The sequence below is a fragment of the Saccopteryx bilineata genome, chromosome X (genome assembly GCF_036850765.1).
Source record: "Saccopteryx bilineata isolate mSacBil1 chromosome X, mSacBil1_pri_phased_curated, whole genome shotgun sequence".
NCBI lineage: Eukaryota > Metazoa > Chordata > Mammalia > Chiroptera > Emballonuridae > Saccopteryx > Saccopteryx bilineata.
The window spans coordinates 60,487,613-60,515,580 of NC_089502.1; the positions used below are offsets into that span (position 1 = coordinate 60,487,613).

Consider the following 27,968-nt stretch of genomic DNA (forward strand, 5'->3'; position numbering starts at 1 on the left):
GGGGCGGCCCAAGATTCCGCTTTGGCCCACACAAAGGCCCCTGACTCTGCCCCTCTGTGCGATAACATGGGCGCGCACTGCTGAGGCACTCGGAGGAATCTCTCGCTCACTATCTGTGCGCGCAGACCAGGATATGAGGCCGGCCGCGTTTCCCTCTGAGTGAAACCCCCACCAGCACGGAAAATTTTCACCATTGGAATTAGTTCTCGCTCCCTCCCGTGCGCGGCTTTCCCAGGGCGCTGGGGCTGCCCAGAGATTCTGCTTTCGGCCCACAGAAAGGCCTCTGACTCTGCCTCTCTGTGGGGTAACACGGGCACCCACTCCCGGGGCTTAGGAAGAAATCTCTCGCCCACTAACTGCGTGTGCCGACCAGGAGATCGGGTAAAATGGCTGCCTCGCTTGTCTTTCTTTGTTTGGGTTTGGCGCGAGTGTTAGCTTGTATTGCCCGGGTTGCCACAGGATCAGTTTTTCCTCAGCTTGGATCTCCGTGCCACAGCCTGGTTTGGCCGTTTGTGCCGCGGCCTGGATCTATTCACCCCCTTTCCCCGCCTCAGTTTCTATATTCACAGTTACCAGAGAAAGCCCCCCTGTTTAGGTTGTGAGGAAGGTGGAACATTTCTTACTCCCTATTTCCTTCGGGGTTTGGTTATATATTTAGCCAATTTTTCACCTGACCATAACTTCTGGTGTATTGCAAAGCATCTGGAGGCTCCAAGTATAGGTTTTTCTGTTTCTGGTTGAAGATCTTGTTGAGTTTTGGGGGAAATTTATCGGTATCGCTTCCTACCCCACCATTACTCTGACGTTTTCGCTAATCTCTTATTGTCACAGATTTCTCAATAGTTTTGAACTTTTGGGGCTTTTTCTTTTGTTTTGCATTGTTTCCTTGGCATAAATTCTTAAAGAATACTGATTCTAAGAGTATACACCCATGTAATTTTACTAGATAATATCACATCCTCTCATAGGCTAGAACCATTTTACATGACGACCAACAATATATGAGAATAACTATTTTTTCAAAGGCTACCTAGTTGATAAGAAGAAGTAGCTGGTTATAGTTATTTTTCTTTGCATTGTTTATCATGAATCAGATTAAGCATTTTATTTCCAAGAGAGAGGGGAGTACATAAAAACAAGAAGGGAGAGAGAGCCCAATCAGGCAGTGGCGCAGCGGATAAGAGCATCGGGCTGGGATGCGGAAGACCCAGGTTTGAGGCCTTGAGGTCACCAGCTTGAGCACGAGCTCATTTGGCTTGAGCAAAAAAAAAAAAAAAAACTCACCAGCTTGGACCCAAGGCCCCTGGCTCGAGCAAGGGGTCACTCGGTCTGCTGAAGGCCCATGGTCAAGGCACATATAAGAAAGCAATCAGTGAACAACTAAGGTGTCGCAACGAGAAACTGATGATTGATGCTTCTCATCTCTCTCCTTTCCTGTCTGTCTGTCCCTGTCTATCCCTCCCTCTGACTCTCTCTCTCTGTCCCTTTAAAAAAATGTTTGTAAGAAGGGAGAGAGATGAGAAGCATCAACTCATAGTTGCAGCACTTTAATTGTTCATTAATTGCTTTCTCATATGTGCCTTGCTGGGGGGCTCCAGCCGAGCCAGTGACCCCTTGCTCAAGCCAGCGACCTTGGACTTCAAGCAGGACCATGTAGTCATGTCAATGATCCTACACTCAAACCGGCAAAACTGAGCTTAAGCTGGTGAGACCATGCTGAAGACATTGATCTTGGAGTTTCAAACCTGGGTCCTCAGCATCCCAGCCCAATGCTCTATCCAATGAACCACGGCCTGGTCAGGCAGATTGAGCATTTTTCTTGTATTTAAGTATCATTTTGTTTTACCCTGCATCAACATCTTTTGGTAAAATACCTGCTTGTATTTATTGCTTTTTTTTCCTCTCTCACCTTTGCTGGCTTTTGTATTCACTTTTTAATAAGATTTCTACATATTAGAGATATACCCCTTTCTTCGTAATCTAAGTTGTATATACCTTTCCCAATTTTTAATTTTTAATTTTATTTTGCTTTTGGGTTTCGTTTTTGCCATTCAATATTTTCTAATGAAAAAATTCATATGTAGCACACTTTCCCCTTATTGCTTCAGGATTTTAAGTTTTCTCCACTACCATGTTATAGAGGAATTTTTCCAGGGGTGTACTTCCAGGAACAAGAGATAGAGAAAAGTATTATGAATCCTACTGGGTGTTAAGTATAAGGGGAATTCTGAGGGAAAGTGACCATAATGTGGGAAACCTATTAAAAAATCCCACTAAATCAGGAGGACTCAGTGTTCAGATCAGTGTCTTGGTCTTGTGCCTATATTTGAGAACTCAGTTAATACTCTTCTCTGTATCTTGTGGAACTGGTCCAAGCCTCCTTACTGGTAGAAAAGATCTTACACGAAACAGAAACTCTATGTCCCCTCAAAGGAAACCCTTGGAGGACTAAGTGGGATAAGACCGACACAAAACTATTCCAAAATTTACCACAAGACCTAGCCAAGGACTAAAAAGGGAGTAAAACCCTAGTTAACACTCAGGAGAAGAACCAAGACTGAAAGCACACAAGGGTTACTGTATTCTTCACACTCTATCTCGGAGTGAGATCCTGTCAGAAGGGAGTAGTAGCTCGTTAGCACTATGCAAAAGGACAGGTGTGTGCATGAAAAGAAGCGTCCGTTTCCCAAGGTGGCAAACCTTCTCCACCTAACTGCATCTGTTTAGACACTGGGTTTCCAGGACTTGAGTGAAGCTTGGGCTACACTTGTGTGGAATGTAGTCTGTTTTGGATGGGCATTAGAACAAATTCTGCTCCCTGTGGACATTTCCCATTTTCCAGGTCTAGAGATCAAGGGAGGGAAGGGATGAGATTCAGATGTGAACCTGGAGTTACAGTGCCTGGCACACAGTAGACAATACACATTTTAAGTGAGATGTACTATAGATGCAGAAATAACCAAGAAACAAACATTCTCCCTGTCTTTTATTTACATGTGAATTTTTTCAAAGACAGTTGGTATTACACTGTACTTATTAGTTGCCTACTTTTTAAGAAAATATTTTTCTTATTTGCAAAAAGTATGCCTTTTCTTTGGGGAAAAAAATGTGTAGAAAATGGTCAAACATGCCACCTGCTGACCTACCGAAGAATTGCAGGTGTGAAAGTTAACTGGGAATCTTGGCAAATGGTGAGATAATAGACGAGAGAGTGAGGGAGGTGCATGAGTTCCAATGGACAGTAAGTACAAAGCTTTCTGGAATTTTCCACACACTAGTGGTGACCATCCTATATTCATGCCTATCCTTGGATTATGAGGCTGTGAGCGTACAAGTCCAGCCCCATGTGAACTACACAGAAAGCTGCACAAGTGTGTAAATGAATAATTGGTATAAAGAAATTCGAGGTGATAGAAACATGCACACACAGAAAAGCCGTCTCAAATACCTTGTTTTAATCTGCTCCTTTTACTGGTAAAAAATTATACTATGAGCATGTTTCCAAAACAAAGAATATATAAACATCATATTTTTGAGCACCTCATAATTATTTGGTTTTCAAAATTTTATTCAAAACGTGTTCCATATTTAAAACACTTTGTAAAAGAAAATTTATAAAATGTAAATATATTCAATCTCCCACTAACCCACTACTTTTAATTATTACCAAATAAATGGGTTTTTTAAATTTTTCATTGAATTTATTGGGGCGACATTGGTTAATAACATTATAAGAAAGTGAAGTGGTTACCAGGGAAGAGGGTAGGAGGAGGGGAGTAAAGAGGGACAAATCTATGGTGATGGAAAATTATAGGACTTTGGGTGATAGGTACACCATGCAATCAACAGTTTACATGCTATAGAAATGTTTACCTGAAACCTATGTACTCTTAGAATTGATCAATGTCACCCCATCACCCCATGATTTAACCTCTAAATAAAAAGTTATAGGTTTCATGGGTACAATTCTATAACACATCATCTGTATATTGTACTGTGCATTCAGCACCCCAAGTCAGGTCTCCTTTCCACACCATTCACCCCCCCTTTGCCCTCTTCTACCTCCCCCACCCCTTTCCCTCTTGTCATCCCCATACCATTGTCTGTGTCTATGAGAGTTTTTTGGGGGTTTTTTTTCCGCTTAATCCTTTCCCATTTTTCACCCAGCTCCCCAAGTATTATTTTCACACACAATATATGCACGTTTCTAAATTGATAAATGTATTTTAAATGATGTAATTAGGGTGACACTGGTTGACATAATTATACAGGTTTCAGGCGCCTAATTCTATAACACATCTCTGTAAACCAAACTGTGTGTTGACCCTCTAAGTCAAGTCTTGATCTATCACAATTTATCTTCCCTATATACTCCTCCACCTCCCCACACCCACAGTCACCATATGGTTTTCCATCTCCAAGAGTTTTTTTCTTTTTTTTTTTTTTTTGGTCCTTTCTTGCTCAATCCCTCCATGCCTCTCAACCAGCCACCCCACCCTGAGAGATGTCAGCCTGATCTAAATGTATGAGTCTGTCTCTATTTTACTAGTTAGTTCATTTTATTCATTAGATTTAACATATAAGTGAAATCATATGGTGCTTATCTTTCTCTGGCTGACTTATTTCACTTAGCATAATGCTTTCCAGGTCCATCCATGCTGTCACAAAAGAAAAGATTGCCTTCTTTATTATGGTGCATAGTATCCCATTGTGTTAATATACCACAGCTTTTTATCCACTCATCTACAGATCGGCACTTGTGCAGCTTCCAAATCTTGGCTATTGTAAATAATCTTGCACTGAACATGGAGGTGCATATATTCTGTCAAATTAGTGTTTTGGCTTTCTTTGAAGAAATTTGTAGAAGTGGAAATGTTAGGTCATAAGACAATTTCATCCCTAATTTTTTGAAATAACTCCATACTGCTTTCTACAGTAGCTGTACCGCTCTGTATTTACACCAACAGTGCACAAGGGTTACCTTTTCTTCACACCCTCGCCAACACCTGTTTTTTGATTTATTAATGATAGCCATTCTAACAGGTATGATGTGCGACCTCATTGTGGTTTTAATTTACATTTCTTTGATGAATAGTGACATTGAACATCTTTTCATATGTTTATTGGCCATCTGTATATCCTCTTTAGAGAAGTGTTCATTTAAGTCCTTTGCTCATTTTTTAAATTGGATGGTTTGCTTTTTGGTGTTGAGTTTTACAAGTTCTTTGTAACTTTTAAATATTTTTCCCTTATTGGTGAATTCATCTCCCATTCAGGGGGTTGTCTTTTCATTTTGTTGATGAGTTTCTTTCGCTGTGCAAATTCATTTTACTTTCTTGGCATCCCATTAGTTAATTTTCTTTTGTTTTCCTTGCCCAAGGAAATATATCAGAAAAAAAATTTGCTACAAGAAATATCTGAAATTTTACTGCCTATGTTTTATTCTAGGATTTTTATGGTTCCAAGTCTAATATTTAAGTCTTCAATCCATTTTGAGTTTATTCTTGTGTATAGTGTAAGAAGGCGGTCTAATTCCCTTTCTTTTTTTTTTTTTTTTTTTTTTTTGCACATACCTGCACAATTCTCCCAAATCCATTTATTGAATAGACTGTGTTCTTTGTCAAATATTAATCAACTATGCAGGCATGGGTTGATTTGTAGGATCTCTTTTCTATTACATTGATCTGTTTATTTGTTTTTATGTCATTGCCATGTTGTTTTGATTACTTTGGCTTTGTATTATAATTTGGTATCAGGTAGTGTGATTCCGCCAATATTCTTCTTTCTCAAGATTGCTGTGGCTATTTAGGGTCTTTTCTGGTCCCATAAAAATTTTAGGAATATTTGTTCTGGTTTGGTGAGATATATCATTGGTGTCTTGATAGAAATTGTGTTGAATATGTAGATTGTTTTGGGTAATATGGACAATTTAATCATGTTAATTTCACTATCCATGAGCACAATATAGGCTTCTACTCATATGTATCTTCTTGGATTTTTTTCTTCAGTGTCTTATTTTTTGAGTCTTTTATACCCTTGGTTAAATTTGTTACTAGGTATTTTACTCTTTTTTAAAGGAATTGGAATGTTACTAACTTTTTAGTTCTTCTTTCTGACAGTTCATTATTTGTGTATAAAAATGCAACTAATCTTTTTTTCTTCTCCTAATTTAATATATTTCTTTTTTTTTAGACTTTATTCATTTAGAGAAAGAGAGAGAGAGAAGAGGATATGAGTAGAAAGCATCAACTCCCACATGTGCCTTGACCAGGCAAGCACAGGGTTTCAAACCAGTGACCTCAGCATTCCAGGTCTATGCTTTATCTGCTATGCTACCCAGGTCAGAGTTGCTTTTTATTTTTTTAATTCAGTGAAAGGAGGGGAGGCAGAGACAGACTCCCGCATGTGCCCCAACTGGGATTAATCAGGCAATCCCACTAGGGGACAATGATGCTCTGCCCATCTGGGACGTTGTTCCATTGCTCAGCAACTGAGCTCTTCTTAGCAGCTGAGGTAGAGGCCATGGCGTCATCCTGAGTGCTGGAGGCTAATTTACTTCAATTGAGCAATGGTTGCAGGAGGGGGGTGAAAGAGAGAGAGAGAGAGAAAGAGAGAGAGAGAGAGAGAGAGAGAGAGAAGCGAGAAAGGGAGGAGTGGAGAAGCAAATAGGTGTTTTTCCTGTGTGCCCTGACTGGGAATCAAACCTGGGACATCCACACAGAAGGCCAACGCTCTAACACTGAGCAAATCAGCTAGGGTGCAACTGACTTCTGAATATATATTTTGTATCCTACTACTTTATTGAATACCATATTTCCCTATGTATAAGGCACATCCTAATTTTGGGGCTTGAAATTTGAAAAAAATATTGTAGTACATAAATGAACTCAAGTTTTATTCATCATAAAATTCATACAACTCCTTGCCTGAGCAGACTGTTGCGCAGTGGATAGACCATTGGACTGGGATGTGAAGGACCCAGGTTTGAGACCCCCGAGGTTGCCAGCTTGAGCACAGGCTCATCTGGTTTGAGCAAGGCTCACCATATTGAGCCCAAGGTCGCTGGCTTGAGCAAGGGATCTCTCAGTCTGTCTGCTGTAGCCCCCCAGTCAAGGCACATATTAGAAATCAATCAATGAACAACTAAGGAACCGCAACAAAGATTTGATGTTTTTCATCTCTCTCCTTTCCTGTTTGTCTGTCCCTATCTGTCCCTCTCTCTGACTCTCTCTGTCTCTGCCACAAAAAAATTCATACAACTAACTCCTCATCACTGTCAAGACTCTCATCCATTAGCTTGTCCTCATCTATGTCTGATGACAAATCACTGTCTTCATATGTTGCCTTGTCCTCAGTTCCATCTATGGCATTTGAAATGCCACACTTTTTTAATGACTTCACAACGATCTCAATCTTGATATTATTCCAGAATCTTTTCACTCAGGTACAAACTTCTCCTATAGTTGGGTTTTTCACTCTTCCTGCTGGTGTCAAATTGTCCCCAGAAGACTTCATTCATTGGTTTCATGTGTTTCTCATGACAGCTTTGAAGGGTTTCTTAATCCTGATATCAAGTGATTGGAGCTGGAATGTCAAGCCTCCAGGTATGATGGCAAGTTTTGTTTTTTGCTCTGCAGCAATCTTCTTTGTGTATTTTGTTTTGTGCCCTGAACTGATCAAGCACCAATAGGGCAGGTTTGTATAAGAACTCACCTGATCTCCTTCTCCAAACTTTCTCAAACTAGATCTTCATTTCATCCTGATCTATCCAACCCTTGTCATGAACATGGACAATCACTCCTCAAGGAATGTCTTCTTTTGGCACTTTCTTTTTTCTTTTTTTTGCGTTTGAAAATCAGCATAAGAGGCAGCTTAGTTCCGTAGGCACGACAAGCTACAATAACTGTGTAATGACTCTTTTCATGTCCACTTGTCTTCACAGTTACAGTTTTCACTCCCTTCTTATCAACAGTTCTGTTACTTTGGACATCAAATTGAAGGGGTACTTTGTCCATATTTGCAATCTGTCCCTACTCAAACTGATGTGTCTTCCAAAGTTGAATGACAAAATGATGAAATTTAAGGACCTTCTGCTCATAGTTTTCAGGCATCTTTTGGGTAAGTCTGATGCACATACATATAATTAGTCCATTCCATTTCATGAACCTGAAGCACCAATTGTGTCCTCCTTTGAAATCAATAACTTATTTTTCATCAGCAATTCTTCTTGCCTCAGGCTGAACCATCTTTGTGGAGACAGGAATTCCAATTGCCCTTTGCTCTTCCATCCATATCTTCAATTCCCTCTCTAAATCAGGCCATGTTGCTGATTTGACTCTCATGGCCTCCTTTTGCCATGGCAATTTCAGTAGGGTTTCTTCTTCTTTAGCCAGTCTCAGATTGATTTCTCAGTTGGAGGAGGACCAAACTCAAGTTTAGCAGCACGATTTCCATTCACTTTTGCAAACTGGATCACTTTTAACTTGAATTCAGCATTGTACAAACATCTTTTCTGAACCATTTCTGGGAAGAGCGTGGCAAAACGTAACCTACTGTAATGCACCCGTAACAAGTGCAAATCAATGAGTGCAAAGACAACAAGTATAAAAAAGCAGGAAATGCAAGTTAAAAAATCTACAACAATGAGCACAAAAAAAAGTGCAAAACAGCAAGGAATGCAAGTAAAAAAATCTGCAGCAATAAGTGCAGAAACAAGCACAAAAATGCAGAAAATGCAAGTGGAAAAACTCCAATCAATGTATAAGACACACCCAGTTTTTAGACTCCAACTTTTTCGAAAATGCTGTCTTATACATGGGGAAATACAGTACATTTGTCAGTTCTAGTAGTCTTTTATGTACTCTTTAGGATTCAGTATATAGAGTATCATGTCACATGCAAACAATGGCAGCTTTACTTCTTTCTTTTCAATTTGGAAGTCTTTTATAGCTCCTTCTTTTCTGATTGCTGTGGCTAAGACTTCCAGCATTATATTGGGTAAGAGTGGTGATAGTAGACATCCCTGTCTTTTTTCTAATCTTGAGTAAATGCTTAGTTTTTGCCCAATAAATATGATGATGGTTGTGGGTTTGTCATAGATGGCCTTTATTGCATTAAAGAATGTTCCCTCAATTCTCAAACTATTATTTTGATCATTCTCGAATATTGTTTTTCTAATTGTCTCATTCTTTCCTGGTTAATTAATTAAAATTGGACTGAAGGTAGAGCTTTTTTTCTCCCTAGGTATTTATTTGTTTATTCATTTATTTATTCATTTAACCCTAGATTCCTATTTCGACACTTTGTTAAGAAACTGCCTAAGGAGTTTAATCATTTTAACGACCACCAACAGCGTACATGATTGCCATCCTTCACAATCTTGACAATGCTTGATACTGGCAGTTTTTTTTTATTTTAGCAATTCTCATGGTGTGTAATGTTATCAATATTTAGTTTTAATTTATAATACCACATTGTTTTGGTTACTATAAGTTTATAATGAGTCATCAAACCTGAGATTATTTATCCTCCAACTTTTTATTTATTTTTTAGTTATTTTTTATATTCTACCTCTTTTTCATTTTTACATCAATTTCAGAATTGGCCTGCTGATTTCTTTCTTTTTTTGTGTGTGACAGAGAGAGGGAAGGACAGATAATGACAGATAGTCAGAAAGGGAGAGAGATGAGAAGCATCAATTTTTTGTTAAAGCACCTTAGTTGTTCATTGATTGCTTTCTCATATGTGCCTTGACCAGAGAGCTACAACAGAGCGAGTGATCCTTTGCTTAAGAGAGCGATTTTAGGCTCAAGCAGGCAATCTTCAGGCTTAAGCCAGTGACCATGGGGTCATGTCTATGATACCACGTTAAGCTGTGAGCCCATGCTCAAGCTGGCAACCTCAGGGTTTCAATCTGGGTCCTTTGCATCCCTCTCCAATGCTGTATCCACTGTACTACCACCTACTCAGGGTGGCATGTCGATTTCTTTTAAAAAAACATTTCCTGGGATTATATTGGGATTTCACTGACTATATAGATCAATTAGAGGGAAAGGGATATCTTAACAATATAGAGTCTTTTGAATTATGAAAATAGTTTTCTCTCCATTGATTTAGATTTTCTTTAATTTTTTGAACAGGGTTTTGTAGTTCTAAATGAACAAGCTTTGCATATCTGTAGACAGAAAGTCCATAAGTATTTCATGCTTTTTGATGCTATTGTAAAAAACATTATTTTGCCAATATAGTTCTCAGTTATTATATTTTCACTAAACTGTTAAAAGCCATATGATTGATAATAGCCATTCAATGATAACTCTGGTAAAAAGAATAGGCTGTCCTAGGATGGAAAAACTACTTGATGCACAATATAAATTTGATTTTGTTTCTCTATCAACATCTAGGCATCTGGCAATGTGCTGATACTTGGAGAAGAATGTCACAGAGAAAATGCTACCAGTCATCTCCAGAGAAATCAATTATTTAAAAAAATACTTTGGTGGCTTTCAATTTTATATGTATGGTTAGAATTGTACCAGTTAAATTGTGGGTTTTTTCTTTTTTGTTCCCTAGCAAATCCATCTCAATGAACTCCGGAGTTCTTGGATGGTAACACAAACAGAAGGAGACAGCATGTATGTATTGAATATATGTATAAGTATGTTTGTATGTGTGCAGATTGCTGAAGGTGCCTGGAATCATGATTGTGAGGAAACTTGAGTTAAATTATTATAATCAAGCCAGTCCTGTTCTCTCCCTAGCACATCATAGAAACTGAAATACAGAAGTGTGGTGTTTTTCCATCTTCACTTGCCCACATGGTTACCATGGTGACTCCTTACTGCAGTGGGATTTGGTGCAGATAAAACGTCATTTTATAATTCTAGGCTGGATCACCTATTACTATGATTGTTGTCATGTACTGTTTTTCTAATTTTCTCAATTTTTAGATTTATTAATTGAAATTGGACCAGAGGTAGAGCTTTCTCTTCTCCCTAGGTATTGATTCATTCATTCATTCATTCATTCATTCATTCATTCATTCCTTTATATCATAGATTCTTATTTTGCCCAATATGTTGCCTTCTGACACAATAATTGTTTATTTTGATGCTCTGATTTTTACAGAATTGGCCAAGGAAGACACCTTTAAGTTGGCTGCTGTGTCCATTTGACACCTCCTTAGAATGCTTTGAACATGTACTTTGCTCTCTGAGGTTGTCTCCAAATCTATACCCACCTCAGAGCATCACTGAGGAATTGAGGACGAAATAACAACGTACAATGCATGGCGCCTAGTAAGCTCTCACCAGATTCTATTTCTTCATTCCCATTTTGCATCCTCATTACCTTTATGATCATGTCAGTCCTGTTCACTTCCAAGCGGATAATAGAAACTGAAAAACAGAAATGGGTGTTTCTCCATGTTCTCTTGCCCACATGGTTACCATGGTGACTCCTCACTGCAGTGGGATTTGGTGCAGATCGAGCATCATTTTATTATTCTAGGCTGAATCACCTATGATTATGATCATTGTAGAATATTGTTTTTCTAATTTTTGCATTCTTTGTAGATTTATTTATTGAAATTGGACTGGAGGTAGAGCTTTCTCTTCTCCCTAGGTATATATTTATTTATTGACTTATATTGTAGATTCTTATTTTGCTCTAAGGGTTACTGGCTGACACTATAATTATTTATTTTAATGCTCAGATTATCACAAAATTGGCCAATGAAAGCACCTTGAAGTGGCTGCTGTATCCATTTGACATGTCCTTAGAATGCCTTTAACATGTACTTTTCTTTTGATGTTATCTCTAAATCTATACCTACGTCAGAGCATCACTTTGAAGAATTGAAGACAAAATTACAATCAACAAAGCATGCATCTAAGAAGCTCTCACTAAATTTTACTTCTTCATTCCAACGTTACATCCTTCATTCAGCAGTGGTATCTAACAGTGATAATAATAAAAATTTAAAATATGCAGCAATTGATGAATAGAGCTTAGTTGTTAGATCATTAAGCTTTATTATTGACACATACAAACTCAAATTATCGAAATGATGATAAAAATTTCAACTTGTAAATAATTCTTTTTTAAAATAAACTTTTACTTTTATTTTTAATTTATTATGTTGACATGGTTGCACTCAATATATTTAGTATTTATTGAGTTGTTATTGTATGTCTAACACTTGTCTAAATTTTTTTACATATTTATTCAACATGGCATTTTCCACATTTTTCATTTTTATTCTTTAAATTAGTGCGTGGTGGTATCTCATGTGGCTTTAATTTTAATTTCTTTTAAATGTTAAGTTCCTTTTAACCTAAAGAACACCATCCCTCTTTTTTTATAACCTTCCAGCTTATTTGATCATGAAAATATATATTTTGTCTTGTGGAATCTGCAATCTGGATTTTGCTACTTGTATCCCTATTGTGTTGTTTATTATGTTCCACTGCCTCTTCCCATTTCCTTGAAATTGGTAAGTAGATTTTCAGGATTGATGAAATTCAGGTGTTTTGACAAGAATACCTCAGATGTGATTCAGTGTACTTCCTGTAATAACACTGGGAGGTTCATCTTGTCACTTATCTCTCTTTCTGTGTCATTGAAATTGATCACTGGGTTCAGGTTTTGTCAAATTTCCCATCTACTGTTCACTTCATATTTTTGCACCCTCTGAAGACCTATATATCATTAAAAGTTGCAGAAGTGTGATTCATAACTTTCTTCTATATTTTTATCTGTAATACTTCCATAAAGAAATTTCTCTTCATCAACTATGAGGTTATGCTGAAGTATGCTACAAATAGGAAGAGTAGGATGAATGTTTAATTATTTTGCATTATTTTCATTTTTCAGAATGAGTTATTTCTTTAGGATCTTCCAAAGGTGAACAATGGGTTTGTTTCTTTGTTTGTTTGTTTTGTTTGTTTTGAGTGTCATAAGGAGCTCACAGATACTTATATATTTGATGCATTTTAACCCATTATGGTCCTGAATCTTTTTGATTTTTAAATTGTTCTTTGTCCAGTAGAAGCCCTCAGGTTGGCTTCTGAGTCTTTAACATGCTTTCTGCCATGAGAGTTTGGTCCAGACTTACTTGGTACAATTTTATCCAGACCTGGAATCAGCCATTTCTCCAAGGATGCCTGGTTCCTTTATTGGGAAATGTTTTCAGAGGATTCAGTCTGGGTATTAGAGTTGCAAGTTGCTACTTGAATGGTCATTGTTTCTTCCCCTTTTTGAAATTGGAGCCTAGAAATCTGTATTATACTTTTAAGAGAATACAGGTAATTGGTTTCCATAATGGGATGCTCCTCCATCTCTTATAGGTAATAATTTTTCTCAGTTTTTTGTTTTAACCTTTCAGATTTTAAATATATAACCAAATGCAATATGTATATTAGTTTTCTTCCCCAATCATGGGTAAAAGGTAGCACATTCTTCGCCAACAATATCCAATAGAAATATCTGCAGAAATGAAAAAGTTTTGTGTCTGCGCTGTCCAACACTGTAGCCATCAGCAACAAGTGGCTTCGGAGCATCTATAATGTGGCCGGTATGACTGAAAAACTGAATTCTTAATTTTTTAAATTAAACTTAAATATTTGTTTCTGGCCAGTGGCTCCTGTATTAGACAGCAGCGGCTCTATACATTTTTCTGTGCCTGGCTTTTTTTTTTACTAAGCAGTATATCCTGGAGATTACTTCATAGCAGTCATTGATTTTTATAGATGCATAGTACTCTAGAATGTAGGTATATCTTACGTTACTCAACCAACCCTCAAATGGAGGGCATTTGTTTGTTGCTAATCTCTTATTGTCACAGATTTCTCAGTAGTTTTGAACTTTTGCGGGTTTTTGTTTTGTTTTGCATTCTTTCCGTGGCATAAATTCTTAAAGAATACTGATTCTAAGAGTATACACCCATGTAATTTTACTAGATAATGTCACATTCTCTCATAGGCTAGTACCATTTTACATGACCACCAGCAATATATGAGAATAACTATTTTTTCACAGGCTACCTAATTGATAAGAAGAAGTAGCTGGTTATAGTTATTTTTCTTTGCATTGTTTATCATGAATCAGATTAAGCATTTTTTTCCAACAGAGAGGGGAGTGGAGACAAACAAGAAGGGTTGGAGAGCCTGATCAGGCAGTGGCGCAGCGGATAAGAGCATCTGACTGGGATGCGGAAGACCCAGGTTTGAGGCCCCGAGGTCACCAGCTTGAGCACGAGCTCATCTGGCTTGAGAAAAAAAAAAAACTCACCAGCTTGGACCCAAGGCCCCTGGCTCGAGCAAGGGGTCACTCGGTCTGCTGAAGGCCCATGGTCAAGGCACATATGAGAAAGCAATCAATTAACAACTAAGGTGTTGCAACGAGAAACTGATGATTGATGCTTCTCATCTCTCTCCTTTCCTGTCTGTCTGTCCCTGTCTATCCCTCCCTCTGACTCTTTCTCTCTGTCACTGTAAAAAAAATGTTTGTAAGAAGGGAGAGAGATGAGAAGCATCAACTCATACTTGCAGCACCTTAATTGTTCATTAGTTGCTTTCTCATATGTGCCTTGCTGGGGGGCTCCAGCCGAGCCAGTGACCCTTGCTCAAGCCAGCGACCTTGGACTTCAAGCAGGACCATGTAGTCATGTCAATGATCCTACACTCAAACCGGCAAAACTGAGCTTAAGCTGGTGAGACCATGCTGAAGACACTGATCTTGGAGTTTCAAACCTGGGTCCTCAGCATCCCAGGCCAATGCTCTATCCAATGAACCACTGCCTGGTCAGGCAGATTGAGCATTTTTCTTGTATTTAAGTATTATTTTCTTTTACCCTGCATCAATATCTTTGGGTAAAATACCTGCTTGTATTCATTGCTTTTTTTCCCTCTCTCACCTTGTTGGCTTTTGTATTCACTTTTTAATAAGATTTCTACATATTAGAGATATACCCCTTCCTTTGTAATCTAAGTTGTATATACCTTTCCCAATTATTAATTTTTAATTTTATTTTGCTTTTGGGTTTGGTTTTTGCCATTCAATATTTTTTAATGAAAAAATTCATATGTAGTACACTTTCCCCTTATTGCTTCAGGATTTTAAGTTTTCTCCACTACCATGTTATAGAGGAATTTTTCCAGGGGTGTACTTCCAGGAACAAGAGATAGAGAAAAGTATTATGAATCCTACTGGGTGTTAGGTATAAAGGGAGTTCTGAGGGAAAGTGACCATAATGTGGGAAACCTATTAAAAAATTCCACTAAATCAGGAGGACTCAGTGTTCAGATCAGCGTCTTGGTCTTGTGCTTATATTTGAGAACTCAGTCAATACTCTTCTCTGTACCTTGTGGAACTGGGTCCAAGCCTCCTTACTGGTAGAAAAGATCTTACACGAAACAGAAACTCTATGTCCCCTCAAAGGAAACCCTTGCAGGACTAAGTGGGACAAGACCGACACAAAACCATTCCAAAATTTACCACAGGACCTAGCCAAGAACTAAAAAGGGAGTAAAACCCTAGTTAACACTCAGGAGAAGAACCAAGACTGAAAGCACACAAGGGTTACTGTATTCTTCACACTCTATCTTGGAGTGAGATCCTGTCAGAAGGGAGTAGTAGCTCGTTAGCACTATGCAAAAGGACAGGCGTGTGCATGAAAAGAAGCCCCCGTTTCCCAAGGTGGCAAACCTTCTCCACCTAACTGCATCTGTTTAGACACTGGGTTTCCAGGACTTGAGTGAAGCTTGGGCTACACTTGTGTGGAATGTAGTCTGTTTTGGATGGGCATTAGAATACATTCTGCTCCCTGTGGACATTTCCCATTTTCCAGGTCTAGAGATCAAGGGAGGGAAGGAATGAGATTCAGATGTGAACCTGGAGTTACAGTGCCTGGCACACAGTAGACAATATACATTTTAAGTGAGATGTACTATAGATGCAGAAATAACCAAGAAACAAACATCCCCCCTGGCTTTTATTTACATGTTAATTTTTTCAGAGACAGTTGGTATTACACTGTACTTATTAGTTGCCTACTTTTTAAGAAAATATTTTTCTTATTTGCAAAATGTATGCCTTTTCTTTGGGGAAATAAATGTGTAGAAAATGGGCAAACATGCCACCTGCTGACCTACTGAAGAATTGCAGGTGTGGAAGTTAACTAGGAATCTTGGCAAAAGTTGAGGTAATAGACTAGGGAGTGAGGGAGGTGCATGAGTTCCAATGGACAGGAAGTACAAAGCTTTCTGGAATTTTCCACACACTAGTGCTGACTATCCTATATTCATGCCCATCCTTGGATTATTAGGCTGTGAGCGTACAAGTCCAGCCCCATGTGAACTACACGGAAAGCTGCTCAAGTGTGTAAATGAATAATTGGTATAAAGAAATTCGAGGTGATAGAAACATGCACACACAGAAAAGCCGTCTCAAATACTTTGTTTTAATCTTCTCTTTTTACTGGTAAAAAATTATACTATGATCATGTTTCCAAAACAATGAATATATAAACATCATATTTTTGAGCACCTCATAATTATTTGGTTTTCAACATTTTATTCAAAATGTGTTCTATATTTAAAACACTTTGGAAAAGAAAATTTATAAAATGAAATTATCTTCTATCTCCCTCTAACCCACTCCTTCTAATTATTACCAAATAAATGGGTTTTTTACATTTTTCATTGAATTTATTGGGGCGACATTGGTTAATAACATTATAAGAAAGTTAAGTGGTTATCAGGGAAGAGGGTGGGAGGAGAGGAGTAAAGAGGGACAAATCTATGGTGATGGAAAATGATATGACTTTGGGTGATAGGTACACCATGCAATCAACAGTTTAAATGCTATAGAAATGTTTACCTGAAACCTATGTACTCTTAGAATTGATCAATGTCACCCCATCACCCCATGATTTAACCTCTAAATAAAAAGTTATAGGTTTCAGGTGTACAATTCTATAACACATCATCTGTATATTGTACTGTGCATTCAGCACGCCAAGTCAGGTCTCCTTTCAACACCATTTACCCCCCTTTGCCCTCTTCTACCTCCCCCACCCCTTTCCCTCTTGTCATCTTGTCATCCCCATACCATTATGTGTGTCTATGAGGGGTTTTTTGGTTTTTGATTTTTTTTTTTTGCTTAATCCTTTCCCATTTTTTACCCACCTCCCCAAGTATTATTTTCACACACAATATATAGATGTGTTTCTAAATTGATAAATGTATTTTAAATGATGTTATTAGGGTGACACTGGTTGACATAATTATACAGGTTTCAGGTGCCCAATTCTATAACACATCTCTGTAACCAAACTGTGTGTTGACCCTCTAAGTCAAGTCTTGGTCTATCACAATTTATCTTCCCTATATACTCTTCTACCTCCCCACACCCACAGTAATCATATGGTTGTCCATCTCCAAGAGTTTTTTTCTTTTCAAAATAATGTCTTCTTTTTGCTCAATCCCTTCATGCCTCTCAACCAGCCACCCCCCACCCCCCGCCGACAGATGTCAGCCTGCTCTAAATGTATGAGTCTCTCTCTATTTTACTAGTTAGTTCATTTTATTCATTAGATTTAACATATAAGTGAAATCATATGGTGCTTATCATTCTCTGGCTGATTTATTTTACTTAGCATAATGCTTTCCAGATCCATCCATGCTGTCACAAAAGAAAAGATTGCCTTCTTTATTATGGTGCATAGTATCCCATTGTGTTAATATACCACAGTTTTTTTATCCACTCATCTACAGATCGGCACTTGTGCAGCTTCCAAATCTTGGCTATTGTAAATAATCTTGCACTGAACATGGAGGTGCATATATTCTGTCAAATTAGTGTTTTGGCTTTCTTTGAAGAAATTTGTAGAAGTGGAAATGTTAGGTCATAAGACAATTTCATCCCTAATTTTTTGAAATAACTCCATACTGCTTTCTACAGTAGCTGTACCGCTCTGTATTTACACCAACAGTGCACAAGGGTTACCTTTTCTTCACACCCTTGCCAACACCTGTTTTTGATTTATTAATGATAGCCATTCTAACAGGTATGATGTGCGACCTCATTGTGGTTTTAATTTACATTTCTTTGATGAATAGTGACATTGAACATCTTTTCATATGTTTATTGGCCATCTGTATATCCTCTTTAGAGAAGTGTTCATTTAAGTCCTTTGCCCATTTTTTAAATTGGATGGTTTGCTTTTTGGTGTTGAGTTTTACAGGTTCTTTGTAACTTTTAAATATTTTTCCCTTATTGGTGAATTCATCTCCCATTCAGGGGGTTGTCTTTTCATTTTGTTGATGGGTTTCTTTTGCTGTGCAAATACATTTTAGTTTGTTGTCATCCCATTAGTTAATTTTCTTTTGTTTTCCTTGCCCAAGGAAATATATCAGAAAAAAATTTTGCTACAAGAAATATCTGAAATTTTACTGCCTATGTTTTATTCTAGGATTCTTATGGTTTGAAGTCTAATATTTAAGTCTTCAATCCATTTTGAGTTTATTCTTGTGTATGGTGTAAGAAGGTGGTCTAATTCCCTTTTTTTTTTTTTTTTTTTTTTTTGTACATACCTGCAAAATTTTCCCAACTCCATTTATTGAATAGACTGTGTCCTTTGTCAAATATTAATCAACTATGCAGGCATGGGTTGATTTGTGGGCTCTCTTTTCTATTATATTGATCTGTTTATTTGTTTTTATGTCATTGCCATGTTGTTTTGATTACTTTGGCTTTGTATTATAATTTTGTATCAGGTAGTTTGATTCCGCCAATATTCTTCTTTCTCAAGATTGCTGTGGCTATTTAGGGTCTTTTCTGGTTCCATATAAATTTTAGGAATATTTTTTCTGGTTTGGTGAGATATATCATTGGTGTCTTGATAGAAATTGTGTTGAATATATAGATTGTTTTGGGTAATATGAACAATTTAATTATGTTAATTTCACTATCCATGAGCACAATATAGGCTTCTACTTATATGTATCTTCTTGGATTTTTTTTTCTTCAGTGTCTTATTTTTTGAGTCTTTTATACCCTTGGTTAAATTTTTTACTAGGTATTTTACTCTTTTTTAATTTTTATTTTATTTATTCATTTTAGAGAGGAGAGAGAGAGAGGGAGAGAGAGACAGAGACAGGGGGGAGGAGCTGGAAGCATCAACTCCCGTATGTGCCTTGACCAGGCAAGTCCAGGGTCTCGAACCGGCGACCTCAGCATTTCCAGGTTGATGCTTTATCCACTGCACCACCACAGGTCAGGCATTTTTACTCTTTTTTTAAAGGAATTGTGACTGGTACTAACTTTTTAGTTTTTCTTTCCTATAGTTCATTATTTGTGTATAAAAATGCAACTGATCTTTTTTTCTTCTCCTAATTTAATGTATTTCTTTTTTTTAGACTTTATTCATTTAGAGAAAGAGAGAGAGAGAGAGAAGAGGATAGGAGTAGAAAGCATCAACTCCCACATGTGCCTTGACCAGGCAAGCACAGGGTTTCAAACCAGTGACCTCAGCATTCCAGGTCTATGCTTTATCTGCTATGCTACCACAGGTCAGAGTTCCTTTTTATTTTTTTAATTCAGGGAGAGGAAGGGAGGCAGAGACAGACTCCCGCATGTGCCCTAACCGGGATCAATCAGGCAAGCCCACTAGGGGACGATGATGCTCTGCCCATCTGGGACGTTGTTCCATTGCTCAGCAGCTGAGCTCTTCTTAGCACCTGAGGCAGAGGCCATGGTGTCATCCTGAGTGCTGGGGGATAACTTACTTCAATTGAGCCATGGTTGCAGAAGGGTGGTGAAAGAGAAAGATAGAGAGAAAGAGAGAGAGAGAGAGAAGCAAGAAAGGGAGGAGTGGAGAAGCAGATAGGTGTTTTTTCTGTGTGCCCTGACTAAGAATCAAACCTGGGACATCCACACAGAAGGCCAACACTCTAACACTGAACAAATCAGCCAGGGTGCAACTGACTTCTGAATATATATTTTGTATCCTACTACTTTATTGAATACCATATTTCCCTATGTATAAGACACATCCTAATTTTTGGGCTTGAAATTTGAAAAAAAAATATATTACATAAATGAACTCAAGTTTTATTCATCATAAAATTCATACAACTCCTTGCCTGACCAGGCTGTGGCGCAGTGGATAGACCATTGGACTGGGATGTGAAGGACCCAGGTTTGAGACCCCCAAGGATGCCAGCTTGAGCACGGGCTCATCTGGTTTGAGCAAGGCTCACCAGCTTGAGCCCAAGGTCGCTGGCTTGAGCAAGGGATCTCTCAGTCCGTCTGCTGTAGCCCCCGGTCAAGGCATATATGAGAAATCAATCAATGAACAACTAAGGAACCGCAACGAAGAATTGATGTTTTTCATCTCTCTCCCTTCCTGTCTGTCTGTCCCTATCTGTCCCTCTCTCTGACTCTCTCTGTCTCTGCCACAAAAAAATTCATACAACTAACTCCTCATCACTGTCAAAACTCTCATCCATTAGCTTGTCCTCATCTATGTCTGATGACAAATCACTGTCTTCATATATTGCCTTGTCCTCAGTTCCATCTATGGCATTTGAAATGCCACACTTTTTTAATGACTTCACAACGATCTCAATCTTGATATTATTCCAGGATCTTTTCACTCAGGTACAAACTTCTCCTATAGTTGGGTTTTTCACTCTTCCTGCTGGTGTCAAATTGTCCCCAGAAGACTTCATACATTGGTTTCATGTGTTTCTCATGGCAGCTTTGAAGGGTTTCTTAATCCTGATATCAAGTGGTTGAAGCTGGAATGTCAAGCCTCCAGGTATGATGGCAAGTTTTGTTTTTTGCTCTGCAGCAATCTTCTTTGTGTATTTTGTTTTGTGCCCTGAACTGATCAAGCACCAATAGGGCAGGTTTTTTTAAGAACTCGCCTGATCTCCTTCTCCAAACTTTCTCAAACTAGATCTTCATTTCATCCTGATCTATCCAACCCTTGTCATGAACATGGACAATCACTCCTCAAGGAATGTCTTCTTTTGGCACTTTTTTTTTTTTTTTTTTTTGCGTTTGAAAATCAGCATAAGTGGCAGCTTAGTTCCGTAGGCACGGCAAGCTACAATAACTGTGTAATGACTCTTTTCATGTCCACTTGTCTTCACAGTTACAGTTTTCACCCCCTTCTTATCAACAGTTCTGTTACTTTGGACATCAAATTGAAGGGGGACTTTGTCCATATTTGCAATGTGTCCCAACTCAAACTGATGTGTCTTCCAAAATTGAATGACAAAATGATGAAATTTAAAGACCTTCTGCTCATAGTTTCCAGGCATCTTTTGAGTAAGTCTGGTGCACATACATATAATTAGTCCATTCCATTTCATGAACCTGAAGCACCAATTGTGTCCTCCTTTGAAATCAATAACTTCTTTCTCATCAGCAATTCTTCTTGCCTCAGGCTGAACCATCTTTGTGGACACAGGAATTCCAATTGCCCTTTGCTCTTCCATCCATATCTTCAATTCCCTCTCTAAATCAGGCCATGTTGCTGATTTGACTCTCAGGGCCTCCTTTTGCCATGGCAATTTCAGTAGGGTTTCTTCTTCTTTAGCCAGTCTCAGATTGATTTCTCAGTTGGAGGAGGACCAAACTTAAGTTTAGCAGCACGATTTCCATTCAGTTTTGCAAACTGGATCACTTTTAACTTGAATTCAGCAATGTACAAACATCTTTTCTGAACCATTTCTGGGAAGAGGGTGGCAAAGCATAACCTACTGTAATGCACCCGTAACAAGTGCAAAACAATGAGTGCAAAGACAACAAGTATAAAAAAGCCAAAAATGCAAGTAAAAAAATCTACAATCAGCGCAAAAACAAGTACAAAACAGCAAGGAATGCAAGTAAAAAAATCTGCACAAATAAGTGCAGAAAGAAGCACAAAAATGCAGAAAATGCAAGTGGAAAAACTACAATCAACGTATAAGACACACCCAGTTTTAAACTCCAACTTTTTCGAAAATGCTGTCTTATACATGGGGAAATACAGTACATTTGTCAGTTCTAGTAGTTTTTATGTACTCTTTAGGATTCAGTATATAGAGTATCATGTCACATGCAAACAATGGCAGCTTTACTTCTTTCTTTCCAATTTGGAAGTCTTTTATGGCTCCTTCTTTTCTGATTGCTGTGGCTAAGACTTCCAGCATTATATTGGGTAAGAGTGGTGATAGTAGACATCCCTGTCTTGTTTCTAATCTTGAGTAAATGCTTGGTTTTTGCCCAATAAATATGATGATGGTTGTGGGTTTGTCATAGATGGCCTTTATTGCATTGAAGAATGTTCCCTCAATTCTCAAACTATTATTTTGATCATTCCCGAATATTGTTTTTCTAATTGTCTCATTCTTTCCTGGTTAATTAATTAAAATTGGACTGAAGATTGAGCTTTTTTTCTCCCTAGGTATTTATTTGTTTATTTGTTTATTCATTTATTTATTTATTTAACCCTTGATTCCTATTTTGACACTTTGTTAAGAAACTGCCAAAGGAGTTTAATCATTTTAACGACCACCAACAGTGTACATGATTGCCATCCTTCACAATCTTGACAATGCTTGGTATTGGCAGTTTTTTTATTTTAGCAATTCTCATGGGGTGTAATGTTATCAAAATTTAGTTTTAATTTATAATACCACATTGTTTTGGTTACTATAAGTTTATAATGTGTCATCAAACCTGGGATTATTTATCCTCCAACTTTTTATTTATTTTTTAGTTATTTTTTATATTCTACCTCTTTTTCATTTTTACATTAATTTCAGAATTGGCCTGCTGATTTCTTTCTTTTTTAGTGTGTGACAGAAAGAGGGAAGGACAGATAAAGACAGATAGTCAGAAAGGGAGAGAGATGAGAAGCATCAATTTTTTTTTACAACACCTTAGTTGTTCATTGATTGCTTTCTCATATGTGCCTTGACCAGAGAGCTACAACAGAGCGAGTGATCCTTTGCTCAAGACAGTGATTTTAGGCTCAAGCAGGCAATCTTCAGGCTCAAGCCAGTGAACATGGGGTCATGTCTATGATACCACGCTAAAGTTGTGAGCCCATGCTCAAGCTGGCAACCTCAGGGTTTCAATCTGTGTCCTTTGCATCCCTCTCCAACGCTCTACCCACTGTGCTACCACCTGCTCAGGCTGGCATGTCGATTTCTTTTAAAAAACATTTCCTGGGATTATATTGGGATTTCACTGACTATATAGATCAATTAGAGGGAAAGTGATATCTTAACAATATAGAGTCTTTTGAATTATTAAAATAGTTTTCTCTCCATTGATTTAGATTTTCTTTAATTTTTTGAACAGGGTTTTGTAGTTTTCAATGAACAAGCTTTGCATATCTGTAGACAGATAATCCATAAGTATTTCATGCTTTTTGATGCTATTGTAAAAAACATTATTTTGCAAATATAGTTCCCAGTTATTTTATTTTCACTAAACTGTTAAAAGCCATATGATTGATAATAGCCATTGGTGATACTTCTGGTCAAAAGAATAGGCTATCCTAGGATGGAAAAACTACTTAATGCACAACATAAATTTGATTTTTTTTCTCTATCAACATCTAGGCATATAGCAATGTACTGATACTAGGGAGGACAATGTCACAGAGAAAATGCTACTAGTCATCTCCAGAGAAATCAATTATTTAAAAAAATACTTTGGTGGCTTTCAATTTTATATGTATGGTTAGAATTGTACCAGTTAAATTGTGGGTTTTTTCTTTTTTGTTCCCTAGCAAATCCATCCCAGTGAACTCCGGAGTTCTTGGATGGTAACACAAACAGAAGGAGACAGCACGTATGTATGTGTATAAGTATGTTTGTACGTGTGCAGATTGCTGAAGCTGCCAGGAATCATGATTGTGAGGAAAATTGAGTTGAACTATTATGATCAAGTTAGACCTGTTCTCTCCCTAGCACATCATAGAAACTGAAATACAGAAGTGTGGTGTTTTTCCATCTTCACTTGCCCACATGGTTACCATGGTGACTCCTCACTGCAGTGGGATTTGGTGCACATCAAGCGACATTTTATAATTCTAGGCTGAATCACCTATTATTATGATTGCTGTCATATACTGTTTTTCTTATTTTCTCAATTTTTTAGATTAATTGAAATTGGACCAGAGGTACAGCTTTCTCTTCTCCCTAGGTATTTATTTATTGATTGATTGATTGATTCACTGATTGATTGATTGATTCATTCATTTATATCATAGATTCTTTTTTTTTTTTTTTTGCATTTTCTTTTGCATTTTTCTGAAGCTGGAAACAGGGAGAGACAGTCAGACAGACTCCCGCATGCGCCTGACCGGGATCCACCCCGCACGCCCACCATGGGGCGAAGCTCTGCCCATCAGGCGGCAATGCTCTGCCCTTCCTGGGCGTCGCCATGTTGCGACCAGAGCCACTCTAGCGCCTGAGGCAGAGGCCACAGAGCCATCCCCAGCGCCCGGGCCATTTTTGCCCCAATGGAGCCTTGGCTGCGGGAGAGGAAGAGAGAGACAGAGAGGAAGGCGCGGCGGAGGGGTGGAGAAGCAAATGGGCGCTTCTCCTGTGTGCCCTGTCCAGGAATCGGACCCGGATCCTCCGCACGCTAGGCCGACACTCTACCGCTGAGCCAACCGGCCAGGGCTATATCATAGATTGTTATTTTGCCCAATATGTTGCCTTCTGACACAATAATTGTTTATTTTGATGCTCTGATTGTCACAGAATTGGCCAAGGAAGGCATTTTTAAGTTGACTGCTGGGTCCATTTGACACGTCCTTAGAATGCTTTGAACATGTACTTTGCTCTCTGAAGTTGTCTCCAAATCTATACCCACCTCAGAGCATCACTGAGGAATTGAGGACGAAATAACAACGTACAATGCATGGCACCTAGTAAGCTCTCAAAATTTTTTTTCTTCATTTCCATTTTGCATCCTCATTACCTTTATGATCATGTCAGTCCTGTTCACTTCCAAGCGGATAATAGAAACTGAAAAACAGAAATGGGTGTTTTTCCATCTTCTCTTGCCCACATGGTTACCATGGTGACTCCGGACTGCAGTGGGATTTGGTGCAGATCGAGCATCATTTTATTATTCTAGGCTGAATCACCTATTATTATGATCATTTTCGAATATTGTTTTTCTAATTTTTGCATTCTTTGTAGATTTATTAATTGAAATTGGACTGGAGGTAGAGTTTTCTCTTCTCCCTAGGTATATATTTATTTATTGACTTATATTGTAGATTCTTATTTTGCTCTAAGGGTTACTGGCTGACGCTATAATTATTTATTTTAATGCTCAGATTATCACAAAATTGGCCAATGGAAGCACCTTGAAGTGGCTGCTGTATCCATTTGACATGTCCTTAGAATGCCTTTAACATGTACTTTTCTTTTGATGTTATCTCTAAATCTATACCTACGTCAGAGCATCACTTTGAAGAATTGAAGACAAAATTACAATCAACAAAGCATGCATCTAAGAAGCTCTCACTAAATTTTACTTCTTCATTCCAACGTTACATCCTTCATTCAGCAGTGGTATCTAACAGTGATAATAATAAAAATTAATAATTTAAAATATGCAGCAATTGATGAATAGAGCTTAGTTGTTAGATCATTAAGCTTTATTATTGACACATACAAACTCAAATTATCGAAATGATGATAAAAATCTCAACTTGTAAATAATTCTTTTTTAAAATAAACTTTTACTTTTATTTTTAATTTATTATGTTGTCATGGTTTCCAGTGTCCCACTCAATATATCTAGTATTTATTGAGTTGTTATTGTATGTCTAACGCTTGTCTAAATATTTTTACATATTAATTTAACATGGCATTTTCCACATTTTTCATTTTTATTCTTTAAATTAGTGTGTGGTGGTATCTCATGTGGCTTTAATTTTAATTTCTTTTAAATGTTAAGTAGACATCCCTTTCTTGTTTCTAATCTTGAGTAAATGCTTGGTTTTTGCCCAGTAAATATGATGATGGTTGTGGGTTTGTCATAGATGGCCTTTATTGCATTGAAGAATGTTCCCTCAATTCTCATTTTGCTTAGTGTTTTTTCATAAATGGGTACTGAATTTTATCAAATGCTTTTTCTACATCTACTGATATGATCATGTGATTTTTATCCTTCAATTTTTTTATGTGATGTTTCATGTTTATTGTTTTGCAAATGCTTTACCAACCTTGCATTCCTGAAATAAATCTCACTTCATCAAGGTATATGACCTTTTTAATGTATTGCTGGATCTTTTTTGCTAATATTTTGTTGAATATTTTAGTGTCTATGTTCATCAAGGATATTGGCCTATGATTTTTTTTCTTTGTAGTGTCTTTAGCTGGTTTTGGAATTATGATAATGCTGACCTCGTAAAATGAGCTTGGGAGTCGTCCTTCTTTTTTAATTTTTTGAAATAAATTGAGAAGAATAGGTATTAATTCTTCTTTGAATGTTTGGTAATATTCACCAGACAAACCATCTGGTAAAGGGATTTTTGTTCGTTGGGAGTTCTTTTTTATATACATATATTATATAATATATAATAATAATAATACATTACTTCTTCAATTTCACTAGCTCTAATCTGTCAATTCAGGTGCTCTCATGTTTCATGATTCAGTTTTGGAAGATTGTATATTCCTAGGAATTTACCCATTTTGTCCAAATTATCCAACTTGTTGGCATGTAGTTGTTTGTGATATTTTCTTACAATCTTCTTTGGTGTCTGATGTTACTTCTCTTTCTTCTCTGATATTTTTTTTTACTTTTTTTTTCTTTATTCATTTTTAGAGAGGAGAGAGAGAGACAGAGAGAGAGACAGAGAGAGAGAAGGGGCGAGGAGCTGGAAGCATCAACTCCCATGTGTGCCTTGACCAGGCAAGCCCAGGGTTTCAAACCGGCGACCTCAGCATTTCCAGGTCGACGCTTTATCCACTGTGCCACCATAGGTCAGGCTCATCTCTGATTTTATTTATTTCTGTCCTCTCTCTTTTTTTCCTTGATGAGTTTGGTTAAAAGTTTGTCAATCTTGTTTATCTTTTCAAAGAACTAGCTCTTGGTTTCATTGATCTTTTGTATTTTTATAGGCACTATTGCATTTATTTTTGCTTTGATCTTAATTATCTTTTTCCTTCTACTCACTTTGGGCTTTGTTTATTGTTGTTGTTTCAAGTTCCTTTAAGTGTAAAGTAAGATTGCTCATTTGAGATTTTTCTTGTTTCTTGAGGTAGGCCTATACTGCTATAAACTCCCTCTTAGAACTTCTTTTGCTGTGTCTCATAGATTTTGAGTTATTGTTTTCTCATTTTTATTTGTTTCAAAGTATCTTTTGTTTTGTGTCTTGATCTCATTGTTAACCCACTCATTTTCTTCGGAACATGTTATTTAGCATTCATGTCTTTGTGTGCTTTACAGGTTTTTTTCTTGTGATTTATTTTTAATTTTACACCATTATGGTCAGAGAAGATGCTTGATATGAGCTCAGTCTTCTTAAATTTATTGAGACTCGTTTTGTGTCCTAACATGTGATCTATCTTAGAAAATGTTCTGTGCGTATGTGAAAAGAATGTATATTCTGCTGCTTTGGGGTGAAATGCTCTGAAGATAGCAACTCCAACTGCTCTAATGTGTCATTTAAGGCCACTATTTCCTCGTTTATTTTCTGTCTGGAAGATCTAGCTGTTGATGTCATAGGGGTGTTACAGTTCCCTATTATTACTGTATTGCTTTTGATCTCTCCCTTTATGTACATCAAGATTTGCTGTGCATATTTAGGTACTTCCCCACTGGGAGCATGAATATTTACAAGGGTTATATCCTGCTGTTGGATTGCTCCCTTTATCATTATGCAGTGTTCTTTTTTGTCTCTTACTATATAGCCTTTGTTTTAATGCCCATTCTGTCAG

General features: G+C 37.5%; 1 pseudogene; it reads left to right on the forward strand.

Annotated features, from left to right (window-relative positions):
- LOC136317680 (extracellular tyrosine-protein kinase PKDCC-like) overlaps positions 1 to 27,968 on the forward strand; it is an 87,654-nt pseudogene that overhangs the window by 36,753 nt on the left and 22,933 nt on the right.